Raw genomic sequence first — 12,519 nt, forward strand, 5'->3', positions numbered from 1 at the left:
CCCTGTGTGGAGAAGAGTGGGGAGTTTATCATATCCATCTACAACCGCTGTCACCTTGTCTAGTGCGCCTTATTTTTGTCAACAGGAGCATTCTCAATGCAAACACCACCAGCTTGCTCCCAGGCCTTATAATGGAGCCATCTACCTGCGAAATAGACAATAGGTGCAGGAGTAGGCCATTCAGCCCTTCGAGCCAGCATCGCCATTCAATGCGATCATGGCTGATCACTCTCAATCAGTACCCCGTTCCTGCCTTCTCCCCATACCCCCTCACTCCGCTATCCTTAAGAGCTCTATCCAGCTCTCTCTTGAAAGCATCCAACGAACTGGCCTCCACTGCCTTCTGAGGCAGAGAATTCCACACCTTCACCACTCTCTGACTGAAAAAGTTCTTCCTCATCTCCGTTCTAAATGGCCTACCCCTTATTCTTAAACTGTGGCCCCTTGTTCTGGACTCCCCCAACATTGGGAACATGTTTCCTGCCTCTAATGTGTCCAATCCCCTAATTATCTTATACGTTTCAATAAGATCCCCCTCATCCTTCTAAATTCCAGTGTATACAAGCCTAATTGCTCCAGCCTTTCAACATACGACAGTCCCGCCATTCCGGGAATCAACCTAGTGAACCTACGCTGCACGCCCTCAATAGCAAGAATATCCTTCCTCAAATTTGAGTGTTTCCTGTTGTATGGCAGGTTCATATCTTTGGCTATAATTTGCTTCATGTGGTGGTTGCCATTAATAATCATCATCTTACGTCAGTAATTCGCTCAGGTTTGTTGTATGTTCTGACATGTGAACAGTGAAACACTCCATTTATTGCATTCACCTTAGAAAGCTTCTTAGAGTTTCTGGCCTGTGGTGTTTCCATCTTTGCAATAGCTGCAACATTTTCTGGGCTTGATTTCACTCCAACACAAAACATAGAACAGTACAGCACAAGTCCAGGCCCTTTGGCTCACAATGTCTGTGGAGACCATGATGCCAACATAAACTTTTATCTGCCCACACACGATCCATATCAGTCCATTCCCTGCGTAGCGACGTACGTATTTAAAAGCCTCTTTAAAAACGACTATTATACCTGCCACCACCACCCTGACAGTGTATTCCAGGAACCCACTGTGTAAAGAACCTGCCATGCACATCCTCTTTAAACTTTGCTGCTCTCACCTTAAAGCTCTGCTCTCTAGTCTTTGACATTAGCACCCTGGGAAAAAAAGTTTCTGATTACACAACCAATAATCTTCTGGGGGAACGCAATGCATTGAGGAAAATCTGTGGAGGGAAATGGACATTTTGTATCAGGATCCTTTCTGACACGATCTTTGAAAATGCAGCACGCAGCATTCTTGATTAGTACGGGGGCTGTCAGATGTTACGGGGAGAAGGCAGGAGAATGGGGTTAGGAGGGAGAGATAGATCAGCCGTGATCGAAGGGCGGAGTAGACTTGATGGGCCGAATAGCCTAATTCTACTCCTATCACACTTGTGATCTTATCAACACAAATCAAGATCACACCACTGTACTCACTGACATGAATTTCAAAAGCTGCATCAATAAGTAACCAGGTTTGCCTATGTTTTTCTTACCTAGCTTAGTTGCGGAGGTGGTGGGAGTAGGTATTGAGGGGGGTGTTCTGGGACACCAGAAACAACTGTTGAGCCTTCCCGAGGTGTTGTGGGCCTAATTCAACGAAACACCAATGAAGGGAGGTGCCTACTTGATCAACCCAATGATATACTTGCATCTACAGGATTAGTTTTTTTTTTTACAGAGCTGGTTAATATGTAGGTAGCTCTTTTTCTTTGCATACGGAGTTATTTATTGTAAGTTGGTACATTTAGTTAGATAATACTTTGACTTTGGGCTTGGTTTTCTTCATTGAGCGCTTATCCTGGAGTTATAACACAAGTGCTTTGTGTTTTAATTGGAATAAAGGTAACACAGTCATGAAATGACGACCGGAAACATCAACTCTCTGTTTCCCTCCGAGGATGGTGCTAGACCTGCTGTGTTCCTACAGCAGATTGTTTGTTGCTCCATATTCCAGCATCAACTATCTCTTCCCAGTTGAAATCGCAGCTACCAACCTGCGACCAGATCTCGTCCTCTGGTCCAACTCCTGTCGGCGTGTTTTCATCATTGAGCTAACGGTGCCCTGGGAGGAGGCTGTGGACCAGGCATATGGAAGGAAAAGGCTGAGGAGCGAGGTTGGAGTGTAAAGGTGCGTCCGGTGGAGATGGGGTGCAGGGGCTTTGTAGCCAGTTCCACTGCAAGGCTCCTGAGGGAAGTTGGAGTCAGAGGGCAGGCCCAAAGGAGGGCAATCAAAGAACTTGCAAATGCCGCCGAACGGAGCAGTCACTGGCTGTGGCTGAAACGAAGAGATGCTGTCTGGGCTGCCACGTGACCATCTAGAGGCTAACCATAAGACACACACCCAGGTCTGATCACCCTGCGGTGGGCCTGCTTCGACTGAGGGTGTCTTGTGATAAAAGGCCGAAACACCCAGTGACGTTGAGGTACACAACTGAAGATGTGTCTGAATGGTAGCAACATCACCTAGTGGTCACCCCCAAGAACAACACCAGTCAATTGTAGTGCAAACCTTAGGGATTGTAACATCTAGTCCTACTAATCAATCTGTGCCTGTCTGGATTTCACTCAATCTGGTTTGTATGGCATTGCAAGGAACAGATATTATTTTTCTTTTAGGATTGCTCTTGTCAGAATTTATTTCTGGCTCAATGTTTCCGGATCTTTCAATCACCTGTGGGTAATCCTGGGTTCTCTCCAGGGATCTTGGGTTCACAGATCCGGATGTCATATGCTTGGGCTATGCTCCTTTGTACAGTCTCAGAGGTCTTCAGCTGAAATGTGTATTGAAAAGTGCAGGAACCTCTATAATCTGGATTTTTATTGTCACAATTGCATGTTACATCATGTTAGTGAAACAGTGAAAAATTCCTCAAAGCTTCACGTTTTGATCCTGACCACGGGTTCCCTTCTGATTACGGGTGGCTGTCTGTACGGAGCTTGTGTGTTCTCCCCGTGACCTGCGTGGGTTTTCTCCGGGATCTCCGGTTACCTCCCACACTCCAAAGACACTCCAAAGACAGGCTAATTGGCTTGGTAAAATTCTAATCATTCCTTGTGTGTGTAGGATCCCTGTAAAGCGTCTTTGAGTGTTTGAAAAGCGCTATATAAATGTAATGCATTATTATTATCATTATTAGGATAGCGTAGGTGTGTGGGGGATCACTGGTCGGCGCGGACTCGTTGGGCCAAAGGGCCTGTTTCCGCACTGCATCCATAAACTTAACTAAACAAAACTAAACTAAACTAAGCTAAACAATCCTGTATCCATTTCCGGCATAAGGTTTGCTGATAAACTTGGCCCTTGTCAATGACTCCTTCCAGAGTTGGAGTTTAGCAGTGGTCCCTTTATAGATCACCTGATTCCGGAATGTTGGGTTTTGGCATTTCTTTACGCATCCCTTAGGTGTCTTCGTCAGAGCAGGGCAGTTTCTGTAGTGCAGTTCTGTCGTCCGAAGTTTTATTGTGACCTTGGCTTGCAACCCTTTCTGATTATCTCTTGGAATTTCTTTTCAGGCTGTTGATTGCAGACGTGATGGCTGAGGCAATAGACAATAGACAATAGGTGCAGGAGGAGGCCATTTGGCCCTTCGAGCCAGCACCACCATTCAATGTGATCATGGTTGATCATTCTCAATCAGTACCCCGTTCCTGCCTTCTCCCCATACCCCCTGACTCTGCTATCCTTAAGAGCTCTATCTAGCTCCCTCTTGAATGCATTCAGAGAATTGGCCTCCACTGCCGTCTGAGGCAGAGAATTCCACAGATTTACGACTCTCTGAGTGAAAAGGTTTTTCCTCATCTCCGTGCTAAATGGCCTACCCCTTATTCTTAAACTGTGGCCCCTGGTTCTGGACTCCCTCAACATTGGGAACATGTTTCCTGCCTCAAACGTGTCCAACCCCTTAATAATCTTATACGTTTCGATAAGATCCCCTCTCAATGATCCTTGATTGCTGTAGGTATTCAAAATCCTTCTAGGCATCAACTTTAAAACATTCTAGGTACATTTGTAATAGGTCTGTTTGACTTTGTTACTGATTGACATTTTCAATTGGCGCGTTACTTTCAACTTTTGTTGTCTCCCATCTTGTGGTTTGGAGTCAAGAGTGTTTAGTTGTCATATACTGGCATAATTAAACACTTATTTGCTGCAGATTTACAGGCACATTAAATGCAGCAACACAACAAATAAGGAAGCAATAAATCATCAGCTACTCTAGGTAAACCAGACCATGATATTACAAGCCAAATTATGTGGTGCAACCTCAGTCGTGCTAAGTCTATAGTAGTTTTGGGTTGAGCTAGAGTTGTGGTTAGCGTTGTGCAGGGAGCTTCAAGTTTATCAGAATCAGAATCAGAATCAATTTATTGGCCAAGTCTGTACACATACAAGGAATTTGACTTGGTGCTTTGCTTGCCCATGACAAAAACACAATATACAGCAGACAATTAAAAAAACTTTATAATTAAAAAATGTAAAAATAAAGTAAGAAGAGGCAGCTTTGTTATACATTGCACGTGTAGTTATCTAAAGTACACTTGGAAAGTGCACTTATTGAGAATCACTTCAGTCCTTTACTACGTTATTAACTTTTCTTTTAGATTTAGAGATACAGCGCTGAAACAGGCCCTTCGGCCCACCGGGTCCGCGCCGCCCAGCGATCCCCACACATTAACACTATCCTACACACACTAGGGACAATGTTTACATTTACCCAGTCAATTAACCTACATACCTGTACGTCTTTGGAGTGTGGGAGGAAACCGAAGATATCGGAGAAAACCCACGCAGGTCACGGGGAGAACGTACGCACTCCGTACAGACGGCGCCCGTAGTCAGGATCGAAGCTGAGTCTCCGGCGCTGCTTTCGCTGTAAGGCAGCAACTCTACCGCTGCGCCACCGTGCCGCCTTGGGGAAGAAAGTCCTTCTATTTCTGAGATATTGATCTTCTTTTCCTTTGTGCATCCCTCTGATTTAGACCATTCCAAGTTATAGAATTTACGCTCCATGAATATGTTTGATTTCAAGATGCTTGCTTTTGATACCCATCTTCTTTTGGGTTTGCAAGGGTGATCCTTTGGTACAAGTGAAGTGGTTAGATGTTACCTTGCACTTGTGTAAACACTTTTAGCTTTCGGGTTGTCAGTTTAAATTTGTAGTTATCCCATCTACTCCATAGCCTTCTTTAACTTTGGCTTTCATTCTTTTGTTTCTGTTGTCAAACTTCATGATTCCTATTTAATTTCCAGGGACTGAGCTAAAATTTGGCTGAGTATTCAGCATTTTCATTTGTGTACTTGAGGACTCTTGTGCCCTGACTAAATCTTTAGCTTGTGCTGTTTATTGTGAGTTCCACTTTACCAATGAAAGCATACTATGTGGATCTATATGGATTGGTACTCTAACGTTCTATTAATATCCTTCTGCAAGCCGTCTGTACTGAGCTTGTGTGTTCTCCCCGTGACCTGCGTGGGTTTTCTCCGGGATCTCCGGTTACCTCCCAAACTCCAAAGAACTCTGAAGAACTCTTATCTGTCTGCAGAAGGTCTTGACCAGAAAAGTCATCCATTCCTTCTACTCAGAGATGTCACCTGACCCTCTGAGTTACTCCAGCATTTTGTCCATCTTCATTAATATCCTTCAATCTGCATTCATTGGCTTTGTTTCTGAGCCAGTTAAGGAAAGCAGTGGCAGGCTAAATTTCCTCTTACGATAATTCATGTCAATGGATCCATTGATGTGATCTTGACTTGAGTCGTGTGCGGGGTTTTCAAAGATCTTGTCAGGAATTTTATTTTCCAACTTATATTCCAACTGTTGTTATGTTATGTTATAGTTGTACAAGATGTTGGTGAAGCCACCTTTGGAGTATTGTGTTCAGTTTTGGTCACCCTGCTGTAGGGAAGATGTTGTTAAGCTGGAAACAGTGCAGAGAACATCTACAAAGATGTTGTCAAGACTTGAGTGCTTAAGCTACAGGGAGAGATTGGGCAGACTAGGACTTTATTCCTCGGAGCACAGTGGGATGATGGGTGATCTTGTAGAGGTGTATAAGATCATGAGGTGAAGAGATGGGGCAGAAGCACAGAGTCTTCAACCAGGATTGGAGAATCAAGAATCAGAGCACATAGATTTAAGATGAGTGGGGAAAGACTTAATAGAAATCTGAGAGGTAGATTTTTCACTGAGGGAGGTGGACATATGGAACAAGTTGCCTGAGGGGGTAGATGAAGCAGGTATTATAACAATATTTAAAGAACTTTTGAACTGGTACATGGATATGAAATATTTAGAAGGATACGGGCTAAACATAGGCAATAGACAATAGACAACAGACAATAGGTGCAGGAGTAGGCCATTCGGCCCTTTGAGCCAGCACCACCATTCAATGTGATCATGGCTGATCATTCTCAATCAGTACCCCGTTCCTGCCTTCTCCCCATACCCCATGACTCTGCTATTCTTAAGAGCTCTATCTAGCTCTCTCTTGAATGCATTCAGAGAATTGGCCTCCACTGCCTTCTGAGGCAGAGAATTCCACAGATTTACAACTCTCTGACTGAAAAAGTTTTTCCTCATCTCAGTTCTAAATGGCTTACCCCTTATTCTTAAACTGCGGCCCCTGGTTCTGGACTCCCCCAACATTGGGAACATGTTTCCTGCCTCTAACGTGTCCAACCCCTTAATAATCTTATACGTTTCGATAAGATCCCCTCTCACCCTTCTAAATTCAAGTGTATACAAGCCTAGTCGCTCCAGTGTTTCAACATATGACAGTCTCGCCATTCCGGGAATTAACCTAGTGAACCTACGCTGCACGCCCTCAATAGCAAGAATATCCTTCCTCAAATTTGGAGACCAAAACTGCACACAGTACTCCGAGCGGAACTAATGTAGATGTGGCACATCTGAGCGTGAGATTCCTTGCCTGAATCGACCCTCCAACATCAAGGAGCTCGCAGTCTCAGATTGAGACCGGTCGGGAGCTCCAAGCTGCATGACGTTTGACAAGCCCCGACCCGGGGTAGATCGCCTGGCACTGGGGGCTGAGATCCCCCTCCCCCCACACATGCAGGAGCTTGATCGCCCCGATGAGGAAGGCCTGCCGCCGGCTACGGGAGTCAAGATCGTCCCATCAATGGAAGGTTAGAGGCCCCCGACCGCTGGAGGACAAAGAAGGTTGAACTTTTTCTCGCCTTCCATCACAGTGAGGAATGTGGAGGAGTAACTCTGGTGGATGTTCATGTTAAAATGTATTTTGTAAGTGTTCTGTTGCTTTTTATTGTTATGACTGTACGGCAAATGACATTCCTCGTATGCTGCAAAACATACTTGGCTAATAAAGTGTGATTGTGACTGTGATTGTGATTGTGATTTTGCTTGGCATGGGCAAGTTGGGCCGAAGGGCATGTTTCCATGCTGTATGATCTTTATTGAAAAGATCTTTGTTTTTCTCTCTCCTGCGCCCAAAATAATTTACCTGAACTTCCCTTCATTAGAACCATAGAGCACATGAACAGGCCCATTGGCCCGCAATGTCCGTACTGATCATGATGCCGTTAAACCAATCTCTTCTTCATGCACGTGATTTTAGACAATAGACAATAGACAATAGACAATAGGTGCAGGACTACGCCATTCGGCCCTTCGAGCCAGCACCACCATTCAATGTGATCATGGCTGATCATTCTCAATCAGTACCCCGTTCCTGCCTTCTCCCCATACCCCCTGACTCCGCTATCCTTAAGAGCTCTATCTAGCTCTCTCTTGAATTTTGGTATAAAGGTATTGATACATCGAACTTTTGTTCACTTAATTACAGTGACCATGTTACATTTTGTTGCTATCAATCCTATGCTCGTTAATTAGATTTTCAGACTCAAATCAAGAGCTCAACAACATTATTATTCTTTCGTATGCCATACATGCATTTGGCTGATCGATTTTCGTAATCAGCACATATAATGTGCCGTTGTGTGACGCATATCCTTTGCCTAATAATATAGTTTGAACTTATATATTATAGGATTAAATACATACAGTAATATTACCTGCATAGTATTATAACTAGATCTGGCAATGAAAAAGAGTCACACGATCTCCAAATTACAAGTTCTCAGCAGGCTGTGGAGCCTGACACATGTTCTGTACTCTTCTAAGTGTCTCAATGTAAGTGAAAGGAATTGCCTTTGGTGTGTTTCCACTTGGAGTGATGTGAGGTTGTGAGGGCTTTGAACAAACACCTTTCATGGATGGACAGCATTCTCAATTGCCAGACATTGAGAAGCTAAGAAATATCCCAAGTAGCATTTTCACAGCCACAGCACGGGCTAAAGTTAAAGTTGTAAGCATTGCTGTGTCCACTTCTGGTGCAGGGATTACAACTCCTTGAATTATAGCCCAGAAACACGTTGCTCAAAATCTATGGATTTTGCCACTGTTTGAGAAAGGAAATCCGAATATCACACAAACATGTAATATTCCTTTTTGCAGAATCTGACGGACAAAGTATGGATTACTGTATTTGAGTCAAAATAAACATGGATTAGGATTTAAATGAACAGTCTTGTGAATTAGAACCTGACTAAACATTTTGTTTGACAAAGATGTTTCTTGTCATAGAGTCATAGAGTCATACAATGTGGAAACAGAATCTTTAGCCCAACTTGCCACACCGACCAACATGTCCCATCTACACTTGTTCCCACTTGCCTTAATTTGGCCCATATCCTTCTAAACCTGTCCTATCCATATACCTATCCAAATGTCTTTTAAATGTTCTGATAGTGCCTGCCTCAACTGCTGACTCCAGCAGCTGCATATACCCACCACCTTTTGTGTATAAAAGTTGCCCCTCAGGTTATTTGCACTATTCCTGAGTTTTCTATTAAATCTTCCCCCCACCCCCCCCCCGCACCTTCTGAAATGTGTCCTATTCATTCTTATTTTCCTATTAGATTTTTTTTTGATTGACTTGATTGTATTTATGTTTAGTGTTATTTGATCTGATTGGGTAGCATTAGTACCCAATGCTACTTGGGATATTTCTTAGCTTCCCAATGTCTGGCAATTGAGAATTGCTAGAGTCCATCCATGAAAGGTGTTTGTTCAAGGCCCTCACAACCTCACATCATAAGCATGCAAAATAAAGCTTATCGCTGTACCTTGGCACACGTGACAAAAATAAACCTATAACCTAATCTTATGTACCAGGGCATGTCAATTGTTGGATCGTTGAATACTCAACGATCCCTGAGTCCAGTGGTAGTGTTTTAAAACTTTGGTTCAGGCACAGAGCCGACATACTAGCTGAAAGAAGCAAGGCAAAGAAGAACAAAGAAAGTGTGGATGCATCTACTAGTTAAACGTTCCCACGGATCAGATAGTACCTCCCTTATCTTTCAATTGGTTGAGGTTGGTGGCACTACTTGAAATCATGTCTCTTTCTGGCCGGTTTTCGTTCAAGTCAAGGCAAGTCAAGTTTATTTGTCACATACATATACAAGATGTGCAGTGAAATGAAAGTGGCAACGCCTGCGGATTGTGCTAAACTACAAAACAGAATATAATTTTTTTTTTAACACAAAAAATAAATTAATACAGTAAATTAAATTAGTCCCTGGTGATATGAGAGTTAACAGTCCTGATGGCCTGTGGGAAGAAACTCTGTCTCATCCTCTCTGTTTTCACAGCGTGACAGCGGAGGCGTTTGCCTGACCGTAGCAGCTGGAACAGTCCGTTGCTGGGGTGGTAGGGGTCCCCCATAATGTTGCTGGCTCTGGATCTGCACCTCCTGATGTATAGGTCCTGCAGGGGGGCGAGTGTAGTTCCCATAGTGCGTTCAGCCGAAAGCACTACTCTCCGCAGAGCGTTCCTGTCCTGGGCAGAGCTGTTCCCAAACCAGATTGTGATGTTTCACCAGATTGTGATGATTGGGATAGTTCCAACCAGAAGGGTTTTTGCTACAAGGTCGACTCTCCAACACATGGGAGTTCTTTGTTCATTGGAACTGTTGGCAACTGCTCTGAAGCAACCCTGCATTGTGAAGATTCTGCAACCCTGTACAGTCTGAAGAAGGGTCTCGACCCGAAATGTCATCTATTCCTTTTCTCCAGAGATGCTGTGTTACTGAGCTACTCTTGAATTTTGTGTCCGTTTGCATTGTTAAACAACTTGTCAACAAAAAATCTCCCTCATCAGCATTAGGAAGAAAGTGGTGAGAAGGAGGTGTGGTGAAAACATTAAGGTAGATGAAGTAGGAAAAAAAAACTGGTTTAAATCGAAGGTAGACACAAACTGCTGGAGTAACTCAGCAGGTCAGGCAGCATCTCCGGAGAGAAGGAATGGGTGACGTTTCGGGTCGAGACCCTTCGTAGATGAAGTGGTATGTTTAGACCTCCAGAGGGCACTCAAATAAAAAAATTCTTACACAAAATAAAAATATCATAAAATGTACACAATTTTTTTATTATATTTTATAACATGATGTTCTCAGGATAAGAATGTAAGAAATAAGTGCGGAATTAGACTGCATGACCCCTCAATGCTGTTTCTTCATTCAATTAGTTCGTAACCAAGTTGATGTTTTATAAGAAAATAACTGCAGATGCTGGTACAAATCGAAGGTATTTATTCACAAAATGCTGGAGTAACTCAGCAGGTCAGGCAGCATCTCGGGAGCGAAGGAATGGGTGACGTTTCGGGTCGAGACCCTTCTTCAGAGTTGATGTTTTACCTCAGTTGCACTTTCCTGCTGCCCCTTGTAGCCATTATGGTTCAAAATCAGCCTTGCAAATATTCTATAATCAAGCCACCATATTTCTCATTCATATAAAATGGCATTGGTGGTAATATATCAGCATGGATAGAGGGCCGTTTTCATGTTAGCATGCTGTAACTAGTGGGATACATTAGGGATCACTGCTCAACTTACATTTCATATTAATGACTTTACTGAAAGAAGAGAGTGCACTGTAGTCAAAATTGGCGTTGATAGATAAACAGGTGGGAAACAGGTTCTGTGGAGGTCACAAGTCTGCATAGGTATATATACAGGTTAAGTGGGTGGGTAGAAATGAGAGAACATAGAACATAGAACATAGAAAAGTACAGCCACAAAATGCTGGAGTAACTCAGCGGGTGATAGGCGGTATCTCTGAAGAGAAGGAATGGGTGACGTTTCGGGTCGATAACCTTCTTCAGACTTCAGTCCCGCTGAGTACTCGAGCATTTTGTGTCTATCTTTGGTGTAAACCAGCATCTGCAGTTCATTTCAACACTGTAAGGAGTTTGTACGTTCTCCCCGTGACCTGCGTGGGTTTTCTCCGAGATCTTCGGTTTCCTCCCACACTCCAAAGACGTACAGGTATGTAGGTTAATTGGCTGGGTAAATGTAAAAATTGTCCCTAGTGGGTGTAGGATAGTGTTAATGTACGGGGATCGCTGGGCGGCACGGACTTGGAGGGCCGAAAAGGCCTGTTTCCGGCTGTATATATATGATATGATATGATAACACGTAGAAAAGTACAGGACAGGAATAAGCCCTTCAGTCCACAATGTCTGTGCCGAACATGATGCAAGATAAACTCATCTTATTTGCCTGCATGTTATCCATATCCCTCCATTCCCTGCATATCTACACGCTTGTCTAAAAGCCTCTTAAGTGCAACTATTGTGTCTGCCTCCGGGCAACCTTTTGGTAAACTTCTTCTGCGCACTCTTCAAAGCGTTTACATCCTTCCTGTAATGGAATGAGCAGAAATGCACGCAATACTCCAATGTAGCCCAAATGAAGTCTTGTAGACAATAGACAATAGACAATAGACAATAGGTGCAGGAGGAGGCCATTCGGCCCTTCGAGCCAGCACCGCCATTCAATGTGATCATGGCTGATCATTCTCAATCAGTACCCCGTTCCTGCCTTCACCCCATATCCCCTGACTCCGCTATCCTTAAGAGCTCTATCCAGCTCTCTCTTGAATGCATTCAGAGAATTGGCCTCCAGTGCCTTCTGAGGCAGAGAATTCCACAGATTCACAACTCCCTGACTGAAAAAGTTTTTCCTCATCTTGTAGAGCTACCTTATGACTTCCTGACTCAATGCCCCAACAAACGACAGTGAGCATACCATATGCCTTCTTGAGCGCTGTATCTACTTGTATTGCCACTTTAAGGGAACAATGAACCTGGACCCCAAGATCACTCTGCGCATCAATGCTGCCGAGAGTCTTGCCATCAACTGCATACCTTCTCCAGAAGTTGGACCTCCCCTTGTGCAAGCTCGTACATTTGCTCAGATTGAATGCAATCTGCTATTTCCCCACCCATTTCTGTAGTTGATCCGTATCCCACTGTAGACTTTGGCCGCCTTTCTCACCGTCCGCATCTCCAGCAATCTTGGTGTCGTTTGCAAACCT

Source organism: Rhinoraja longicauda, chromosome 1 (genome assembly GCF_053455715.1).
Source record: "Rhinoraja longicauda isolate Sanriku21f chromosome 1, sRhiLon1.1, whole genome shotgun sequence".
In the NCBI taxonomy this organism is placed as follows: Eukaryota; Metazoa; Chordata; class Chondrichthyes; order Rajiformes; family Arhynchobatidae; genus Rhinoraja; species Rhinoraja longicauda.